This window comes from Ostrinia furnacalis, unplaced genomic scaffold (assembly GCF_004193835.3).
Source record: "Ostrinia furnacalis isolate ACB-3 unplaced genomic scaffold, ASM419383v2 OfSCF4915, whole genome shotgun sequence".
Lineage (NCBI taxonomy): Eukaryota > Metazoa > Arthropoda > Insecta > Lepidoptera > Crambidae > Ostrinia > Ostrinia furnacalis.
The window spans coordinates 2,295,796-2,318,583 of record NW_021135154.1 but is presented as its reverse complement, the minus strand read 5'-3'; the positions used below and the strand labels follow the sequence as shown (position 1 = coordinate 2,318,583).

At 35.5% G+C, this 22,788-nt stretch overlaps 1 long non-coding RNA gene across 1 annotated transcript in view; it reads right to left on the bottom strand.

Annotated features, from left to right (window-relative positions):
• Positions 1-21,462, bottom strand: part of LOC114360280 (uncharacterized) — a 32,258-nt gene extending 10,796 nt beyond the window's left edge. Inside the window, exon 1 of the long non-coding RNA XR_003656500.1 lies at positions 21,372-21,462. This is a non-coding gene — a long non-coding RNA (uncharacterized LOC114360280). The remainder of the gene's footprint in view (positions 1-21,371) is intronic.
• Between the last annotated feature and the right edge of the window lie 1,326 nt (positions 21,463-22,788).

Here is a 22,788-nt window from a genome sequence, read left to right as displayed (position 1 = left end):
AATCTGTTTGATTTTACAGCTGACAAAAAAATTATCCATTAAAAGATACTAACCAATTTTATTTCGACGCTCGCTAAGGTTTGGCCGCGGAAGATTTTTGCTCTCACTGGCTAAACGAACGCACTCTTTGATAGTTTGCGAGGCGAAAAGTGGTACGGGGAGGTTCCTTTCTATTATACGTACTATAAATTTAGGCTAAGTTGCTTGTAACATAGTGTACTTAAAATCGCGGCACCTATCCCACTGGGGCATGTATCCTGGAATTACCCTACTCGTAGGTACTGTGACGTTTAGACCCACTTGCATACAAATGTATCACGTATCACGTATTTGTGTCATATACTCGTTTGTCCATTATGTATCTATTTGTAAGACTACAGGGGCTTGTATTACCTACTGTATTAATACAGTGGAACTGTTAGTTAGTGATTATTAATTAATATGGCACAAGAAGTTGATGTGTAAAAAAATACTACACCTCTTTTACAGCGAATTTTTTAAAAGTGTATTAGATTTAACTAGGCTATGTCAAACTCGGCTAAAAAAAGTAAGATTCTTATGAAGATTAAATTGACTAAGATGACTATTAGGTACTCTTTAATGTTAAAATTTATTGATTCAATGTAATTTTAATCCACACAAAACGTAGCTAACCAATTTTCCAATTTTATCCAAGTACGAGTATCACTTCAAATGAGTGTTTTGAAGATTGTTTTGATAATGCGGGCCATAGGGGGAGGCACTTCACCCCCTTCCTGTAACTGGAATGCGGGCGGCGTCTTCACGGTCGTGCGTTCGGAAACTTTTGACTACCCTTCGACAGTTGCAACTTCGAGATAGAATTGAAGCCCGAAAAGTTTATTTATAAACAAAGATGTAGTCATTCATGTGAATAATTTTTAATGTAAAGGTGTATTTGTACATGTAGAGACGACGCGACGCCGCGAGTAGCACACAATAGTAACCAGATATTTAGTTGTTATGTTTTTGCATTAAAAATCTATAGTTTGATGTACGATGTCGAAAGCATTTGCAAAGCGTTGGGTTCATCTTAGTTTACTTCTGTGTTACTTAGGTAATGTTCTGAAATTTTCAATTATAATTTCTGTTTATGTAATAATTTGTGGACATAATTGCATGCTCCATCACCACAGAATCACAAGAATTACCGATCTAAATGAATTGTATGGTTAATGGTCATGGCCATGAAAGTGCAAACAATTCCAATGATTTACTTCGTCCATTCATTATGTTATAAAATATTACATCATTAAATTTGTAGTCATAATAGTAAATCTGTGAAACTTCCATTTGAGAAAATTGCAATTTGGCTCGCTTTCCATGTAATAATAAAATGATGTATCATGTCCTTTTATGGCAATTGTAATGGTTCCTACTCACTTAAAGTTGAAAACAAAAGATAGTTGCATTGGAAACTTGCGTAATCGTACGATTGGTACCTAATGTTGTTATGAAAACTTAATGTGTGTGAGGCTTGGTATTTACGGTTCTGAAATGATTAACAGGTGTAATGTTTTCCCTCTGCAGAGCCCCGCATTATCTTTATCATGCCGCTTGCTGCTGGCACGCAAAATGTAAAACTCTTGTAACTGGATTTTGGCCAAATTGTTCTCCCCAATAATGGAGGTATGTATACCGTATGAGAAGTCTCTTAGAGCTAAAAAACATGATAAATGCCCGCGATTCAACTTTATGACGGAGGTAAAAGAGATTGTTTACGAAATATTTGAAATTCAAATCAGTTGGCTTATTGTAACGCTAGATAGTGTTTATAATGTGAAAGATATATGGTACTTTAAAAGTGTCGCTTTTAAATGTTTTGCTTTCGTAAAATGCGGATCTTAACTTCAGTCTTGTAAGGTATGAGTGTAGGTGGAAAAGTCTAAGCGTGACAGAAAATTAAAAGTAACTTTTCACCCGAGTGAAGGCTCATTTGGAACGAGTGAGGGCAAGTTGAATTTCATATTCGAGTGACTTACAAGCGGGGTCTAGAAAAATCGAAAGCGCATTACCGGGAAGGAGTTTATCGAGTGTATCAAACGGAGCGCTCCGCTCCGCTAACAGGCCTGACTTTTGTGTGTTTTACGTGTAAAATTCCTCATACTCGCGTGCTCGTACCTGGTTATGCACTTATTAGCGTAAGCCAGTTAATGTGGATGTTATTAAAAGTTTTGTTCTTAGAACATGTTGTGTGGCGCTCATTTTAGGGTTGTGACATTTTACACGTAAGCTGGTGTTATTATTTATGTTCCTTATCGGTTTAGTTTAGTGGATTTCGCCAAATTGTAAAGCAAGTGGCTAGTTAGTTTGAGTAAATGTTAATGTCGTAAGTACGAGCGATAGGAATTAGGGAATAGAGTCTTGAATGTATGTATGCTCGTCGTTAAGAATACCTAAGTTAACCATAATTTGATCCCATGATATTAATTGCTTTTTGGCAGCTTATGAATCGATTGGTAGGGTCAACTACCACAACAGGCTTGAAATAGCACTCCTTAACAGTCGACACAACTTAATTATATTTATGTATACTTGGCATACTATTAAAAGGTGAACTTGTAACAAAAGTGCAGTGACGAATAGCACCGAAACCAAATTAACAAGTTAACTGCCACAGTTAACAAACCTGTTTGTGTAAACTCCGCTAACTAGCTAGTTTTTTCCCGCTCGCTGGTCTGACGCACGAACCTTTTACACTATACAGCACAACTAAATTCAGAACATTCAGTTCACTTAACACATACAACTTAAACCGAAATATTAATTATGGTAGTCAACTGAACCGGGTTTAAAACGTTTAGCAAAACATTTGCCGTGAATGCGTTCTGATTATTGTGTGATTACTTTCATTTGTTATTGCACTGATTTAATAAATATTCATGTGTACTGAGTAAACTATAACAATTTGGTTATAGCGCAAGCGACTTTGGCGAAATATTGGCAACTTAATTAGAAATATATATATATATATATTCTGACAATTATTATAGGAACAGCAGCTTGAGGTAACAAAACACACTTTAAATAAACAGACATTTAAAACAATACACCAGCAAAAAAAATACGAAGCTTTCCATTGAAATGATCAAGAAATTTTTTAAAGAAAGTGTAAATCCAAAGGGCGTAGTAGACTTACAGCTAATAAAAACCCCAGGCTATATAAGGGGTGGCGAAAAGACAAGAAGTCAGACGGAAAAATACTGGACCAACGCCACGAACACGCCTGAGTTGGCGGTCAGACTTCAATACCCTCGATAAAATTATGATTGACGATAAATAAAGATTCTGCTTACTTTGTCAACTACTTATGCACCTTTGCTTAGTTTTGTAAGACAAATGTGCATGAATTTTAATTTTTGTACAATGTTATAAAGACTGTGGTTGTGCTTACATAACAAAAATTGACGCCTATTTCTACCCCATGAGATAAGTCCTCTTAATTTATATCACATTTGTTCGTAGTATAATTGATTTCATTCTTCAAAGGTTTAATAACTTTTCAGTCAACTATCTCTCGCTTTACAACGGGAGGAAGTCGATATGATATTACTCTGCGAACTTCTCTTATAATTTTACGATTAAATTCGTTGTGAGAGAAACTAATATTTCTAATATGTATCAGTCATATATTCTACATTTTTATGGCTAACTAAAAAGGAAGCTAAGCTAGCGTCTTCGTCGTTGTCAATTAAGTTTTTTATAAGGTTAGCTCCACTTAGCCGCGGCTGTAACGTGTGCCTTTCGCGAGCAATCCCCAATCGAGGGCAGGCTTAACCTCTTTCGTTGATCGCTCCTTTATCTATTTACTAGAAACCTCTAATGACATCTCTAAAGTTGATATTTATGCCGCACATAACACACATTATGTGTAATATCATACTGAAATCCATACCTGTTAGAACGGTAAATTAAGTATGTAATGAAAAAGAAAAGACCTAAATTGAACATTCTTAGTTTCACAGTTTCTAAAAAGCAAATCAATTCAAAGGTTACGTTTTTTTTCTGAAAAATACCATTGTGAGGCTTGTAGCTACTCTAAACTTGAATTAAACTAAGGTCTGTCTTAATTATAATTATAAATATTGAAACAATTTTATGGAAATCTGACGGCAAAACCAGTAAAGAAAGGCATTAAAACCACAATATCTTAAAACTCAGTCACTTTTGTAGTAAGAAATGTAACTAAGCTGACTTATAATGCGACACGGTACATAAAAATAGTTTTCAACTGAAGTGTTGGTTGTAAGGTAAATGAGACAGCAAGGCAAATAAATAGAAACCTTCCTACGCAGCTCACTGATAATAAAGTACCTATGCGTTTATAAAGAAATCAATTCATATTTTTGTAATAAGTTTTTAATAAAATTGCCTTTTGTATAGAATTTTGTAGAGAGGATAAGTTTAAATGTAAAAGAAGAAAGTGATTAAAGTATTCCTGAAATAAAATTAAATTGCTTAATATGATTCTTATGATGACTTAGGACTGGATAGCGCAGTGTAAAATGTCCACTAAATTGAATTGAACATTCAAAATTGTCAACTAAAATTTTTGAATGTTCAATGTTCCTCCCATATTTTTGTCCTATTTTAAGCAATATGAATTAAGGACAACATAGGAGATCAAAATAGATTAACTAATTAAAGATGTAATTAATGACAAGCGAAAAAAACCTTTCTCGAATCAACTCATTCCTTGGAATTATTGCTCCAAGGTTTACCTTTTATTTTTCCATGTCATGTCTTAAGAGAAATTGTCGATTTAACAAAATTCTTCGAACATTGGTTGGCTGGATAGTTAGCGCGACAAACAGAAAACTCTCAACGCAGCAAACGTAATTACAGAATGTAATTAAAGCGTGGACAGCATTTACACTTGTCGGGCTACACGATGATTATCGTCACCTCTTAGTTCAGTGGAAAAGCCCTTAATTGTAGATAGGTATGATACTTTATTACGTAGCAAAATTATGGAAATGTACACTCTACTAAGATACCAACAAGCATTTGGATAGTTTTGGTAAGCTAAATACTTAAGTCTTGGCCGTGAATCTGCACCATTAAATAAAATAAGCCTTTTTACTTGAGGATTATAATTTGAATAACAAAACACAAATTTTTGTTTTGCAAATAACAAGCGTCTTATATTTTTCACATTTCAGAGTATTTGGGTATTTCTTTCTAAAACTAGGTCCAAATCAATAAATCATGCCCATTATGTAATCAAATAAAAATAACTAAGAAACCCTATGAATATTTCGAGCTTAAAAGTGCAATTTTCTCGTGGAAATTACTATTCTTCAGAAATGTCAAGGTTTTAATTGAAATGGATGCTTAGAGATTGTAACAAGTATTTTTCCGATCTAAATAGTTCAGAAAACAGAAAAAATACTGCTATTATCGTCGTACTTTTTATGATGGAATAACGAAATCTTGGCGTTTGCCTCGTGGGTTCACTTTACAACGTAAACACTAACAAACAGGTGGTGGTATATGTGATGTTCAATCCACGTTTACGAGTTTGGTAGAGCGAGGAAGTTTTGCATGCCATCCCTCACCGGCTGACGAGGTGTAAATATACCAATATGGGTAGACGTAGAGGTATAAATTTTAAAAAGATGAAAGTGCAATACGTTTTAGGTACTTTCTCGTTATGGGTATCGGTTTAACTCTCTAAGGCTGAGTTGCACTACCAAACTTTGACCGTAACTATAACGATAACCGGTGGTTTTTGTATGGAGTTTGACAGATTTTTGACGTTTGTTACAGTCAATATAAGATGGTGCAACCTAGCTTAAGATGGTAGGTACTTTCTGACTGTAATGTGTTTCTTTTTCAAAAAAGGTAATTGCGAGTGATTTTTATATTACGAGTAAGGTGTAACCACACGCCACAAATTAGGTATCCATAATATAGGTACGAGTAGGTATATTATGAGGAAAACCTCGTTATTATCGCTTGGACCGGAGATATGAAGGCCGTCTATGTATTGTTGATAGGTTAACATGTGTTTACAGACTCACACGTCCATATTTCAATAGCTTGTGCACAACCCGTCGGATGCGGATCACTGAGCATGTTACACAAAGTGTTGAAGTGGCCGGAGACGTCAAAGGAACAGTCCAGCAATAACGGTTGAAAACACTCAATCGTTGTTCTGTCTGGCTTAGGGGTTGCTATTTTGGGGTTAATTAAAAGTAACCAAAGCCACACAAAAATACAAAGGACAATAAATAGACAGAAAAGAAATAAGTACTCGCACTTTCCTGGCAAAGTATGAATCGAGACACATGCGTGTGACGTGACACTGGTTTCCAGTGATACCTACCTCAGCCATTGCAAAACTATTCGATATGGTTACACTAGGTAACAGGAAGAATTAAGTAGGTACTATTAGATGTTAGATGATGCTTTCTTCAGTATATTTACATTATTGTTAAAGTAAATAGCTTGCCCGTGCTTATCCTATTATTAATTCAGTATTGACACTTCCTGGAAAAGAATATCGGAAACAGAGCACTTACCCTGGTTCCAGGAAACACGTTACGACACTGATTTGATAGACGTTCATTCACGTGCTGATGCTCTTTAACTTTTGTTTGGGTTCGCATTATTGATGCTGTTCGATTTTGAAATTGGGTTCATCATTAAAAGTTTTATTTTGCTAAGTTCCATGAGGTTCAGTTGACAGCACAAAATAGCCCTTTATTACCACTGCATAAAATGCCACCATATTTATCTAAATATGAAATCGTCCCTTCTTTTCTAAATTATAGTAAAAACCAATTCACAACTTGCTGTATTAATCCCACAATATGCACTCGATTTTTTCAAGTCCTCAATTCAAGTGAATAATGTAAAAATCTCAATAACTGTAGCTAAATCAAAGTCTCATGTTTAAAGTCCAATAAAAGAAGTAACGACATTGTACGGTCTAAGCTTGTCAGTCACACCGCTCAACCACCCTTAAACTAAGTTGAGCAGACAATATACCAAAATAATTTTCCCTCATTAGATTCAAACAGACTACAGATGGCATTGTATTCCAGTAACCGATCCACTAAGTCCGACCGTAAAAAACAGCTCAGTCACTGATAACACTTAACTTCAAGCTTTCAAACCGCACCCTCTGCATCACAAATAAGTATTCCGCTTCTAAGGGTTGATTTCCAACAAAATGGAAGCCGCCACATGCAATTCTAGCCGCACCACTAATCGTGTAAATGACAAATCGACCGACGACCAGCTTCGCCATGTACGCCGAATTACGACGATTGACCCGTGTAAATCGCAAGTGAAGTGATTGCGTTACAAAATCACGATTCGATATACGACCTTAAAGCAATAATCCTAAATCTTAAAACTCCATTACAATAACACATCCGTATTTGAACGTGTTATTTGGGTCAGCTTATTTAAAAACAATCATATTTCAACTAAGTATTGCAGTTACTAGATACTTAGAACTTACTACGGCGACAATAACGGGATCTGTCCTTAATGGCACTTTATGGTATTTACCATCAACTGTTTAAAAATATGTGTTATTGTTTCATAATACACTATAAACATTAACACCAATTTAACCCCTAATAAATACCTCTATAAGCTTAGGTTACTTGAATCTGCTTAACCAAATTAGATGCCGGAACTTCTGAACCAGCCCAAGACTGCCCAACGAGCGAAGTTTCGTCTCACTCCTCGGAAGTATGTGGACCGAAATTGAAACAATCGACAGCTTACCTACGATACGAAGTAGCGGCAGACTACCGCGGGCACGTGATAAGAATGCAGCCAGAGAATGCACCTCGGTTATGAACCCCAAATTGAGATGCCCGCGAGGAATCCCCGAGTTTTCGCTTCATTCGACATCATCTAACGAGCGTCAGGTGTTAATAATTCAAAACACAGAGTCGGTAGAGTGTCTACAACAAACTTGTTAACGCCATACAATTGTATATGTAGGTTCGAGTATAAAAAAACTTAAATATCACCAGTGCAGTTTTATTTAAATCAGCTATGCAGCTGTGCCTTTTCGAGATGTTGAATAAATTAACTAAAAAGTCAATCGACCTACTTCTTTCTCGTTAGTAAATCAAACCAAAAGGGCAGGTCTACAAAGGACAATGTTCGTTCTNTGTCCTTTAGAACTGTAACGCTAAATTTAGTGTCTTGTTTGCGCGATATTTTAACGTTGATGAATGTAAAGGCTTTCTAAAATTGGCCATGTATGCTTTATTTACTAGCTTTCTAGGTAACCGAATCGTATGATGTTTCACTAATTAAAACGTACAGAAACACAATAATGTAAATGAGGACTAATTTGTTAATTGGTTCAGTCATTCAGTGTCTACTTAAGTTACTTAAGTGGCATAAATAAATGGAATATAGCGGATTTTTCTGCGAAGTTACAACAGCAAATGAATACTGAGAAGAAATAATTTAAAAGAACGCGGGTAACGATTACAATCTGTACGGCGACATGCAATCACTTCAGCACTCCACTACATATTGTAGAGCCGATCAGCGTAGTCGTAAGAGGCGACTTAGGGACTACACATCAAACAGAGAATGGGCAGCAGCGCTCTCTGAAAAACATCATTCCTTTAAACTGCGATCTCCAACCCGCCTGCCAAGCGTGGAGATTATGGCAAAACCCTCCACTATAGTGGAGGAGGCTCATAGTCCAGCAGTGGACTGTAAAGGGCTGTTGATGATGATGATGATGATCAGCGTAGATCCAAGACGTCAGGTTTGTCGTTTTGCTTTACTGGGATTTTCCTTGTGTTGAATATTGGAATGATTCTGCGTATCTTTCAGTCCGATAAAATGTGATAGTTTTCTTAGCTTAACAGCAATTGGCGTATGTATTTTAGAACGATTATTAAAACAACCACAACTGCCAACAATTAGTTAAGTTTAACGATAATTAGCAAAACGTATCTAAAAGTAGGCGCACACCGTTGATTTTTAATTGGCCGATAGTTGTGCCCGATTTTAATTTGTATGAAGAATCGACCAAATCAAATCGGCGTAGTGTGCGCACTCCCATACATTCCCATACTGATCAACTGCCCGACTAAACTATCGGCCGACGAAAAATCAACGGTGTGCGTCTACTCTAATTCTTTCACTATGGGAGTACTTATTATTATTCTGTGCTATGGGTTCGACATGTAAATCGAAATAAAATCCACTTCTCTAAATTTATTTTCTTAATTAGTTTTGTTTCACATTGTCTAACCTAGAGTTTGTAAAAACCTCAACTTTTACGGTAACATCCTATTATTTATCATTAGATTTGTTAGTTCAAAAGAACAGTGTAAGTAGATATCTAAGTAATAGAATAACAACCTTAAATCTATTACATAAAGGTAAGTCGTTTGACTGAAAAAATTCGAAAGCAATATAATATTCTGTATATTTACCTATTGGTTCTTGGAGTTACGCATTTTAAATATGCCAGCTTTCGGTCAAGCCCTAGCAAGGACAGAATATTTTTCACTTAAAGATTTCTTTGAAATACGTTCCACGAAAATAAGTAGACTTTTATACGAGTATTCCTAGAATCTTATCACAAACCATGTTAGTTCTTTGTAATACGAAGGATTTGAACGTGATAGGTATCATTGAATGAATGATACCTATCACGAATTTTTAAAATTATGTCAATTTTGTAAATAGTGAAAGTAATCCTATTAAAACCATATTATACAGGTTGTATGATATGAATGTAGAGTTATTTTATAGAAAAGGCTAAGGCGAAATAGTAAATTCGTTGGAAACCAAAGGCTGTTGAAACGTGTTATAGCAATTTCTATCAATAATTCTGATACATTAATTTATTATACTTAATTATTACGTCACAACATGTCTACACCCTGTCTTATCGACAGGCTACTTTTATGCAGCCTGCGTTTCCCACATTTTTTCAACGTTAAAAGTAATGATTTGGATGGTAAATCATATAATTTTATTTTACGTTATTTATCACGATCCTAAAGTGACAACATTATTTAAACTTTATTATAAAAAATCACAAAAAGATTGTACGCGAATCACAAGGCCTAGAGTCTGTCTCTGAATAAAAAACAGACTGCTATATTTTCATCATAACTTTACTTAAAACCGATTTTCATAAATAGCTTGAATAAGCGGGCATTTAAAACTACTTATAGCATTCATAAAGAGGTGTTAGGCAGCGGCTGCCTGTAGAACCAAGACGAAATCTCATAGCATGAATGGAGAGAAGACCAAAAACAAAGGAAGAGGTCGGGAACCTTCAGTGTAGTTCAATTTTTGGATCCAATTTACATAACACCTGCATCAAAAAATGTTACCTGAACCAATTACAGTGGCGTGCTCGTAACTATGAAGCGTTGTAACGCCAGTGCTTTTTTAATTGGTGAAGCGCAACGCAATGCGCCCCACCAGAGCGACCAAATTTCGGCGCTCGTGGCAGAAGTTACGTCGCACATTCCATTGACTTACAAAAAAAAACAGACATGAACCAAACGTCACGCATTAGGTATAGGTAGGTAACCATGTGAGTGGATATTTCTTTATACATAGTTTGCAATTACGCATCAATGAATAGGTAATATCAATAATTAACATTTAGTCAATTGGCCTCCTCGACGGGTCTGGCCAGCGTGGGGAGTAAAGGAGAAATCCTCCATTCGCCTCTAGTAAATTAGACAGTTTTCCTCCTGCAGTAGAGACACTCAGCCCACTGATGACGAGTTTTTTGGATGTCAAATGCAAACGTGTTGTTGTTGTCAAATAAAAAATATCTTTCTTTCATATAACTGAACGTATATTCAATATAGAACCGGCCCCCACGTCGTGATCATCTAGACGGGAAATGGATCGGTATTCCCATGAAAGGCTTAAATATCGACCTCGGTACCATTTCTCCAAGAGAGAGATGAAATGATACCTACCTATTCAAACAATAAATAGGTATATCAATGAAGCACTCGTCAATTTACGAGTAGCTACATCGACTCATCAATCATTTCATTTTTTTTTCAATTCGATTCCTTTTATAGCAAAAAGATATGATTATCAGTTGCCGACTACCGCGTGCCTACGAGCAAAGTTCCCTGTAACTTGGTAAACTTGGAGGGAGTTCACTCTCGCCTCCTCACATAGCGTTTATATCAATTTGCTTCAGAAATATTGGATAAATGTTCAACTATCGCTAAACTTACACAACAAATTGGAACTCTAGTTTACGTTGTTATTTATTATGAACTTTGCTTTTAAACGTTCCAGCTTTGAGTTATATTTTTAACTTCCAAGAAAGGTGAATACGTGACTATGTTTACCGGTAAAATCTTTTATTGTTTTCAACTCAGTTGTTGTATGTTATGTCATTTATAATTAAAGTAACGAAATTATTTTATTGTTTCAGTATCTTCCTAAAATACCATTTTCATCATGCGATCAAAATTCACAGGAAAGACACCTAAAAAAATATATCCAAATTACGTTTCAAAAGCCGGCATGGAAATGAACAACTTGTATGCTAATTAGAAACTTATCCAGCTTAATCTGATGCGCCTTCCGCTGTTACATAATGTAGCCAGCGATACTCCATTAGCTTTTTAAAATCACTACTGCAAGCCAAAAACTATAGGTTTTAAATTGTACAACAGCAAACGAGGCGCGAATGTAATACTACAAATAAGCGGAGAACTAGATTATCGGCAAAAGTTTCTACGTTCAAACATAAAAGAAAGTTACCGTTAATCCGTTGTTTTTCCTAAAACAGCAGCTTGTAACATGAAAACGCGAACTGTAATTCGTTTTGCCGACCGCACACTAAAGTTAAATAGGCAAGCGTCGATCCGATTGAACCGCAAATTACGTAAGGCCGAGCTTGACTCGAGGCGTACGCTCTGTTCCGAATCGCGCCGCGATGTAAGCGGGTGCAGACTGCAGCCTTCAGCGATGCAATGTAACTATACACTATAGCAGCTGTGCTGGTATGTACGCGACGCGTGTAAGATCACGGCCGCTGGACCGCGCCGCCCGCCCCCGCCTGCCTATGCGCCCCTGGTACCCGCCGACCTATTGTGAGCCCGATCTAATTTCAAAAAAGCTCTCACGCAAATTTTTCAGTGTGCCTACCATGAGTTTACGTTAGGTGTGTTCGCTAGCGACTGCGTAAAAAAAAGACATTTAAATGTATGACATATTGTGCAGCGCCCCTAGTGGCTACTTTCAAGAAATAAGATCTTCATAGAATTTTTTGACGTATTCGCTAGCGAGCTCACCTAACGTAAACTCATGGTAGGCACACTGGTACCCGCCGACCTATTGTGAGCCCGATCTAATTTCAAAAAAGCTCTCACGCAAATTTTTCAGGACTGCAGACAATTCAATTGCCGTTTACTCCGTCAATTTAGTTTTACCTTAGGTCATTATTCTTGTAACAAAGAATTACGTGTTTTTCTTGCTAAATTGACGTAAACTGATCAACTTCTCTAAATCAACTTCTCAAAAACTTGTTATAGGTAGGTACTCTTCATGGGAGTATTTTTTTATTTTAATATTCTGTTAGTGCTCATGAAATTAATTTTAGTGATTTATTCATGTCATAAATGAAGATAATATTATTGTAACTTGATAATTAATTTCACATGGAAGTAGAAATATATAGGTATTTTGTGAATAGTGTAGAGTAGAGGATCGTTAACTGGCCTACATTTTGTATGAGGCCTGAAGGTTCATGACAGGCCGCAAAGTGCGTAGCGTCTGTGTTCCTGCAAATTGCACTTTACTAAATCCCTTCAGTGTATAGAAATTCATGACAATTATGGCTTTTGAAATATTAATAAGTTGTTTTTGGACGATTTATGACTTTTATTTGTAACAGTAAAATTATAGTGTCAGTTCTAAGGAAATCCATTTTGAAAATCCAAAAAGCAATATGTTCCGTGGTAAAACCTACTCCAGTAAAAGCTATAATATATTTAAATAAATTCGCGATAATGTAGAGTACTGGGTTTTAACAGATAACGAAAAGATCTGGATCTAAGATTTCAAGCCAGAGTGTGCACTTAAACGGAGATAAGTTGCGCAGGGATGAGCTCTGGTTGCCAAAGGTTTTTGCTCAATATTTACTGTTCTGTGTTAAACAAATCTTAGATGTCACCGTTTTAAAATAAGATACTTTGGTCGTTGTTTATATTGACGGTCTTTTATAGTTCAATGTTATTTGGTTTGAAAACGCTCTACCTATTTGTAATAACATTAATCGCTGATTGAATTTTACACAAAGTTTCAATGTCTACTTGTATGTAGCACAGTATTACAAAATACTCTGGTTGTAGGTAAGAAAAAATTACAATTCTGCTGACCAGTTCATTGTAAAATGTCTGTGTCTTAACATCGTAACAGACATTTACTGAGTAAGCGTATTCCATTGTCTTATATGGGATTGAATTTTATCAAGATTCGCTTCCTGCAGGGTATTTTTAAAAGGTTAGTTACAAAAAAACATCAGTAGAAGCTCAGTCTACCTACTAACATGTGCTGACAATCAATTGTTGTATATATTTAGTTCTAAATTAAATATAGTCAACTAAATAATTGTATAATCAAATTGACGATTACAAATAATCCTACTTCTATTTCATGAGACCTAGTTGTGCCCCTCGAAACCTTTCAATTCTCTGCTCTATTTTATCTTCTCCAGGAAGTTGTAAACAGTATTGAGTGTTTTGCAGCGGTCACGTCACCTCGGGGGAGGTGGCCAAAGCCGCTTAAACGCTGGCTACAATTCCCTCTCTTCCTCACAAAGAGTATTTTCTCTCTATTGTTGTACTGACTTCCTAAATACGGTTAAGAACGAAGAAATATTTGGTCCAAGTGTACACGGTGTATTAAATTAACTGCTATTCCTTGCAGTTCAGGAAATGCCCGTTTTGAAAATAAAGGACATTATTGACATTTTTCTCATCCAATTCTGAAATCAAAGAGGTAGTCTATTCTTAAAGTATTCTTTAGCAATACGTTCGATGAAGAATCGACATTGAGAAATCCTTATATAATGTGCAGTTTTTTAAAATAAATCCTTATTTAAAATAAAGCAATTCCTAATAAATAAAGTTAGGCTGGATTCGTAAAGGAAGTCCTTTTTATTCGAACCGCCATCCATGTTCGATCGAACTACTTGGCACTCTAATTAGAGTTTCAAGCCTAAAAAATAAACCGCTCTTCCAAATCAGTGATTACATGACCCTTGTAAGGTTTTTTTAAGAAAACTAGTTCTGTTTTCGAATTTCGTTTGTCGTTAGTTCTACGAATGCAATCAATTTAATCGGTATAAAGTTTGAGCAAAGTGGAATCGCTGTGAAACTTTGATTCGCGATGATCGCCCGGGTCGCGACGGCCGTCCGCCGGCTTACAAAATTCACGACACTATCCATTATACATGTTACAGTAAAAACTCATAATCGGTCAAAACTGTTTTTGACTAAGGGCAACGGTCAAAATCACTTTTGACTGATTATAAGTTTTGACTGTAACATACACATCTGTAAACAAATGCTCGATACGCCCGATTTATTGCAGGGGCGCGGACGTTGTGTAAACAAATAAACTGAATATGTCATTTCAAATTGGTATAATCCTAAATAGCCATCCTGTTTACATACAAAAGATTTCCTCTCCAATGCTCCTCTGAATAACATGGTTCGCTAATTTATTTGAGTTCATGTGACTTGAGAGTCAGTACCTAATTTCAGGAAGAGTTTCCTTAGTAAGTTCCCTAAATTTCGATAATGGTTTAGTTCATGGGACCAGGTTGAGCTTGAGCCTAATTGTGCGACGCATCACGAAGACAAACCCAGTGTCGCAGTCGAAAAAATGTCCTTTATGCTCGTCGCTACGTTTAATTCAATAAAAGCATCCTGACTTTTTAAGTGTGATTTGTAAAATGGCCAGTATCACAATTAGTTAGACCTTCACGTCATTTATGTCTCGTGCGTATTACTGGTATTAATTTCCACCTCAAATAATTTGCCAGAAATATCTTTTGTATCTTTGTTGTCGGGACATCGATGTGTATCAATTTCATTAAGAGCTCCGATCATTATCGTCGGATCGCGGATATAATAAATTGAATTGCAAAGTAATGACATTATGCATTGTACAAATTAAGTGCTAACCGCAGGCGGGATGACGTTTAATTTCAAACTATCGACGGGTGCGAAAAAAGTGATTTTCATTGGGAACTTGGCGGCGGTTAGGAGTGTGAGGGCGGGCGGCTGGGCGGTACGTGTAACGGAGCCTCTTGTGGCCTCCTGACCGCCTGGTACTATTTGGCATTGACTTAGGGGAGAAGTCCGACGACTTGTTGGCCAATTATTTAAACGCTTTTCAAGCCGCGCGTGAAGGCTTTCGTTATTTTTGCGAGATTGAAATAATTTTTCAGCGCTTGCATTTGTTGTAAGCTTTGATGTCAGGTACTGAATGAGAGTCACGTTATTTTAAGTACCTAGTTATTGATGCTGTAAATTTACACACAACTTTTATGTTATATGTACTTCATGTAGATCATTATGAATTGACATTACGTACACATTTTAATACGAGTGACACTACTTACTCTTAAAATTCCAAGAAACCTTTATTTCAAAAGGAGAATTTTTTTTAAGCTCCGGAAAGCAATAAAGTCGCGCTGTCATGGCCTCTGCAGCTAAACTTTTTACACGTGTCGCTACGAGTACATGCGTCGTTTTTACAAATGTTTTGTTTAAAATCCTAGAATAAGTTATTAATGTAAGATTTACAAATACCTTCAAGTTGTATTGCGACGGTTTGCAAGGGTTTTCAAAATAAACTAATTATTGTGATAAGGAAGGATCCATTAAAAATTACTGTGAAACTACTTTACATGCATTTAAATGTTTGAATTACATAACACCTAGTCTTTTAAAACGGATCAATCAACGGACATCGAAAGAAATATTTTTGCAAATAGATTAGCCATAAAAACCGTTAAGTACTTAATATCTCTTCAAATCAAATATTAATCGTATTCCTTAACACTGAATGCTAACGTCCTCTGTAAGTAGTTTATTAAAATTGTAATAATAACATGAAAAATAATATCCCCAAAGAAATGGAAACCTTTGCGCGCGAGTCACACTTGTGCTTGGCGGGTTTAGTTAATAAAGTTAAATTGTCTTTTTTCTTTATTGTTTGGTTTATTACAACTGAAATTGTCACCCTGTCATAATTTACCAGTTAGAACGATTGAAGTTACACAGTGTGCTATGGAGAGGGCTATGTTCGGTGTTTCTTTACAAGATCGAATCAGAAATGAGGAGACGGATTACCAGGCTGAAGTGGCAATGGGCAGGGCACATAGCACGCAGAACTGACGGCCGATGGGGTAGCAAGGTTCTGGAGTGGAGGCCGCGTACCGGAAAACGCAGCGTGGGACGTCCACCCACAAGGTGCACCGACGACATCATAAAGGTAGCAGGAAGGCGCTGGACGCAGGCCGCTACCAACCGGGCAACATGGAAAGCATTGGGGGAGGCCTATGTTCAGCAGTGGACGTCCTATGGCTGAGATGATGATGATATAGAACCTGACCCAATCGGACAGACACGGCTTGACTTATCTTCCGATAAAAGCACTAATTACATTTCTTTTCAAATAATGAAGTTTATTTACACCTGCAATGTCTTAACCAAGGTGGAAATAAAGACACAAAGTGATTTAATATTGTATGTGTCCATTTTAGAGTTGACCATTTTAAAGTTAAGGAAGCACTTAATTAGCAATGTAGATTGTAATATAATAAGGAAGAACCGAAGATTATAAAAATTAAGAAATGCGAAGACCAACTTCCTTAATACGACAATAAAAGACAATATTTTCTAACACTAACGTCCGACACTGTCTTTAATTTATACGTTACTAGCTGACCCGGCGAACTTTGTTCCGCCTTAATGGCAATAAAAAGTATCCTATGTCCTTCTCCTGGCTCTAAACTACCTCCCTGACAATTTTCAGCTAAATCGGTTCAGCCGTTCTTGAGTTATAAGTGGAGTAACTAACACGACTTTCTTTTATATACAGTGTGTCCGGGCATGTAGTGATCAAACTTTAAGGGCGTAATCTATGGACAATTTTATCGATGAAAATACTTCAAATTTGGGGCCTGACCCATTTCTAGAAAAATTACATCGATTTAAGTTTTTAATTTTTAGTTTACACCTCTGCTTTAAAAAACAAGTGAAAGCGTGGGTAGCTTAACATTAATAGGCAAATATTTTATATCATGCGATAGAAAATAAAATTATCTATTAGTAGAAGAAGAAAGCAGACACAAGTTACATACATTTTATGGGAGTAAGAATGGATTTAATTAGAAAAATACATTACTTTTTTCACTTCTTTTTCAGTTATTTTCCAACACAAGAAAAACCAGGTCGATAAGGTATGTTTTATTTGCATTGTATTTTTAGTATTTGAGCTATTCTACAAAACGAATGTAAATTTATTAGTCTACGTCTATTAGTTTCGACGTAATTGTTGAACAAAGATACCCCTTCCCAGCGGTTTCCGTAGTAATCGGAATAGGTTGTGTGATTCTTTCAGGCAGTGCATTTTCGCATGTCGCGTGCGCTATGGAAACCGCTGGGAAGGGGTATCTTTGTTCAACAATTGCGTCGAAACTAATAGACGTAGACTAATAAATTTACATTCGTTTTGTAGAATAGCTCAAATACAAAAAATACAATGCAAATAAAACATACCTTATCGACCTGGTTTTTCTTGTGTTGGAAAATAACTGAAAAAGAAGTGAAAAAAGTAATGTATTTTTCTAATTAAATCCACTCTTACTCCCATAAAATGTATGAAACTTGTGTCTGCTTTCTTCTTCTACTATTAGATAATTTTATTGGCTATCGCATGATATCAAATATTTGCCTATTAATGTTAAGCTACCCATGCTTTCACTTGTTTTTTAAAGCAGAGGTGTAAACTAAAAATTAAAAACTTAAATCGATGTAATTTTTCGAGAAATGGGTCAGGCCCCAAATTTGAAGTATTTTCATCGATAAAATTGTCCATAGATTACGCCCTTAAAGTTTGATCACTACATGCCCGGACACACTGTATACAGGGGTTAGTCCTAAGAAAGTCAAAAACATGTAACGGAATCTCCGACTTACCACTTTAGTGGAGCGATTGCAGAAAATAATGGCCTATTAAGTACATGTTTTTTTGTGTTATTATGAAAGTTCAGAAAACTGCGCAGTTTTTAAAATTAATTTGGACCTATGGAATTTCTTTTTTTTTTTTAACTTTTAAGTTGAAAATTTTAGAATGTTCCGCTAATAGCATATTTTTTATGTTTCTAGCAAAAATTTTGTATCTTGCATCAAAGATAGGAAGTTGATTATTTTTTTCAAAAATCAGCAATTAATAGGGAATCTGTCAAAAAAAGAAATCTGAGAAAAGTCGACCCAAAAAAAAGATAAAAAAATTTAAAGCCTACTGGGTCATACAATTTAAAAAAAATCACAAAATTTACGATAACTTCTAAACTATGAAAAATCGTAGAACATACATGGGGGTGAAATCGATAGGTCTAGTCCTCACCTATCACCTGCCTTCGGCTTGACACCTTACAAGAAACACCCTGTATAGATAGATTAGTTGCAGCTGTGTAAGAGTTCACTTGTGTGTTTTCTGTCCTGTAAGCCAATAGTTACACACACATTCCGAAAGGGCATCTCGATCGATTTTATAATCATTTCGGCGAAACGTGCTATAAGGTCAGTAGAAAGATCCGTCAGAAACAAATATAGGTGTTGTCTATGAATTAACTACTATGCTACCGAATAATCTTACGGATTATTTTCTATCATACGCTTAATTTTAATTTTATATCAGTGGTAATAATTTCGGGTCCTTTTTTATTACCCGACTGCGCCATAAGAATGGTTATCTTCTATTTTGTAAGACCGTTCAGGCGAAATTTCATTCACAATAGTAACCATTTAGAAAATATCTTTTTCATCTCCTATTTTGCAAGAAATTCACTCACTAAAGCATTTAGAAAATATAAGTTATATTTTCAATTTCGATGTCACACGTGGATTATAGGTACATAACCCACGCTATGAACAAGTAATTTGCAATACATATATCACCATAATTATCATGTTATTTTTGGTTACATAGTCTCATAAATTTTTAGTAGATGAAGCGATAAACCAAACGATAAAATCGATTAAGAAAAAAGGGTTCGGTATATTTTAATAGTTAATTTCTCTTAATTTCTTATTAACTGTGCAATTAAACTTAAAAAAAAAACAGAGATTTGTACAACGCCAACGCGACTGTTCTTTCGTTTCAAACCTCAAAAAAAAAACTGAAATAAGTATTTTGATTAGTGACTAAGCGCGTGAGATACCAAATCCTTTCACATTTTTCTATTATTTTTTATCTTAAGAAGATAAGATTTAAATGTTTAACCTATTCGTAATTTTATTGTCAGTCTCCCTCAGGGATGGTTTCTATCAGCCGTTAGGCCGTTACCTTGTCATCGAATACACAAAGGAAGGTAAAATAAGTGTTGATTAATATTTATACACAACATTTGATTAGGTAAACATATTTTTAAAAGCAAAAGTTGAGTAATCAATTAATGCTTGATGATTTTTTGAATAATTAAAGTATTTTTTAAAATTTTTACCCAGAGGTTTACTCGTGAATGTTACAGTACAGTCCGTCACTAAAATGCAATCGTGCATCTCCAGGGAACAATAAATATGTCCGGGATAAAACATAGCCTATGGCACTTCGGAATGGAGGAGCTTACTATCCCTGAAACAAGTTTTGGAGTCCTTCCAGTCGGTTTAAAAAACACTTTTAATATGGNTACTACCCTTTTAATATTACGTAAATTGAATAAATATGCCCATCTCAAACGGGATTAAATTTATTGTCATTTAAATATTTTGATATTTAAAAGTCCTTGGAAGCGATTCATACATTAATAATATCAATTTAAAAATATTACTATTGGTGCGACTCACGGTTACCGCACAGGAAAAGTTTTTTAAAAGTACTTTTTATTTAAAACTTCCTTTTAAAATAAGCACATTTACAAACTCCCTGTTTAAGAAAAAATATAGCCCTGGCTTTAATAATTTAATTAAACATATCTGTTTTGAAATATTTTAGAGAAGTATAATATTTATTTCTGCTTATTTTTGATTTTCATATTGCTTTTTTATTGATATAGGTTTACTGGAATCGTTGTTATGTATTACTATTTGAGCCAATAATCACTGCGGTTTTTAGATTTTAAAACGGGCTTAATAGCCGTGTATCTAATGAAAGCCAAGAACTTGAAAATATTTTTACAGCGCTGTGCATACTTTTTCCTCTTTAGGGCTTTAGGGTAGGTTTAAGGAACAAATTGAATACTGTCACTTTGTTTTCACTGTATTTGTTTTCTGTGAAAAAAAATTGAGACTCAATTTTTATTTTAAATAAACATTTACAAAATTAATAGGACCAGAAATTATAGAAATTAGTATTTTATAATTTATTTATTACACATATTATTTTACAGGAAAACACTTTTAGTACTGAAATTAAGTTATTTTGGTCAAATAATTTATGATCGAATAATTTGTTTAAACTTTCCACTGAATTAAATCTCGTTTGATGCTTCTAGTCACTTTATTTTGTAACTTTCAGGAAAAACACTATTTTACAGACTAATATTGGTTATAGTAAGTTTTAAAAGATAGAAATGAAGTTTAGCTGCTTTTAATAAATTATCTAAATTATTATTAAGACACTCCAATGATCTTAAATCATACAATAACTTTACTATCTCTTTAACAATTTCTCTTTTTATTATTACAGGAATTGCGAAAGGGAGTAATTTAAAAAAGATAACACTATATTAAAATATTTACAAAAAAAAAAGTATTTAAGTATGTTTATATTCATTGTCTAGTACCCATAGTACAAGCTTTGCTTAGTTTGGGACTAGAAGCGCAGTGTAAAATGTCCAAGGATATTTATTTATTTATTTATTTATTATTTATTAAAGCTTTCCGTATTAACCAGAGTGTAAAAAACCCGAACGCGCGAACTTTAATTGCAGTTCACACGGCGTCTGTTTTAATAATCACAGAGCGTTTACAAATTGAAAGAGAGAGTTGGGACACCAAAACCCGCTTTCCCACATTCCGCCGATAAAAGGGAAACCCGTATCAACTTTACGCGGGCGGAAAAGGATGGGGAGTAGGAAATGCGGTAGGTGCGAGAGGGTGGCAGCTAAAAGTGTAAGGGCTTACCTCCTCACAGCTTCTGGTGGCCTGGTAGTCGGTTACAGAGCGCGTAACACGCGGCGTCCGGCGTCCGGCGCGGCGGCGAGCTGGAGCGGCGGCACGGCACGACTGCATTCGCATCCGCTCCGATGTGGGTGGTGCAATTTGTGCAAGCGAGACTGCAGCGCCCGCCCATTCGCCTCGTGCCTCACTTTCCCGCCCTACTGTACTTCGCAACTTTAAAACTAAACTTCACTTAATCAACTGTAAAATTACTTTTGACAACAACTTTATTGTTTAGACAAGTCAAAGATGTGTGATGTGACTCGATTTTTTGGAGACACTAAATAAGTTTAACTAAAAATGTTCGTAACGCGAACGTGGTTGAGAGTCTTCTCTCAATTTGTGTGTGACTTGTTATGGCTAGACGATATCTGAATTTGTCTTAAACTTACAAGCTCGGCGGGGCGGAGCCCGCCCGCCCGGTCGCTACGGAGACCGGGCGACCTTGCACGCACTCACACGTGTGTAGCTCCTGTAATTTTTCACAATTCACATAACTATAGTTGATTATAAAATTGAAATAGCCTTGGTAAGTGCCTGTAATGAGACCTAGCTAGAAAGAGCTCATGGCCCTTTAATAGAAAATGCCCTGGAGATAATGCCGTTACTTATAGGTAATTTGTCTGTACTTACTGCTATCGATTTTGTAGTGGTCTTTCATTAAAGATGTGGATTACCAAAGTGGATATTAATTTGACTTTTACGAAGTGGAGTGAAAAAATATTTTTTTGTATTTTTTTTAATTCAATTGATTTTCGTGTGTGATTTTAAAATAAATAAGTAACCTAAACCTTAGTATACCTAAGCAAAGATTTAATGAGCATTAGTACTTACAGTTTCAAATATGAACTATTTACTCAGCAGTTTTTCCAATTGAATAAATATTCAACTTTGTGGACTTCGAACTTTCTGTGAAGCCACAAGTAACTCGCGCGATGCATGCAAAAATGTGTAAAGTATCAAGAAGCAAGTTTCAATACGCGCTCGCTTTGATTCCACCCAATGGCTATAAGATGTAAACTACTTTACCACCCCGAGCCGCACTAATAATAACGTAAGGTGTGGAGAATAGAACTTTTTACTTATGAAAACCTAACGCCTACATTTTCAGGATTTTATTACTTTTTTGCTGCGCAATAGAGCGTGGAAAGTTTTAATTTCAAAAATTATGTCTTCAACTTACTCGTCGTCCTTTTGTTCTTGCTTGGTTATCTTACTGTAGGTATGTTATATGAATAAAATATTTTTCTGCAACTAGTGAGATGTAATAACCTTTTTAATGAAGCATATCAACCATTTTATTTTCTAATTTATATGTATAACTGACCCCCTATTAAATACTTACCTACATGCTGCCATCAAGAACGTAACTACAATAAAC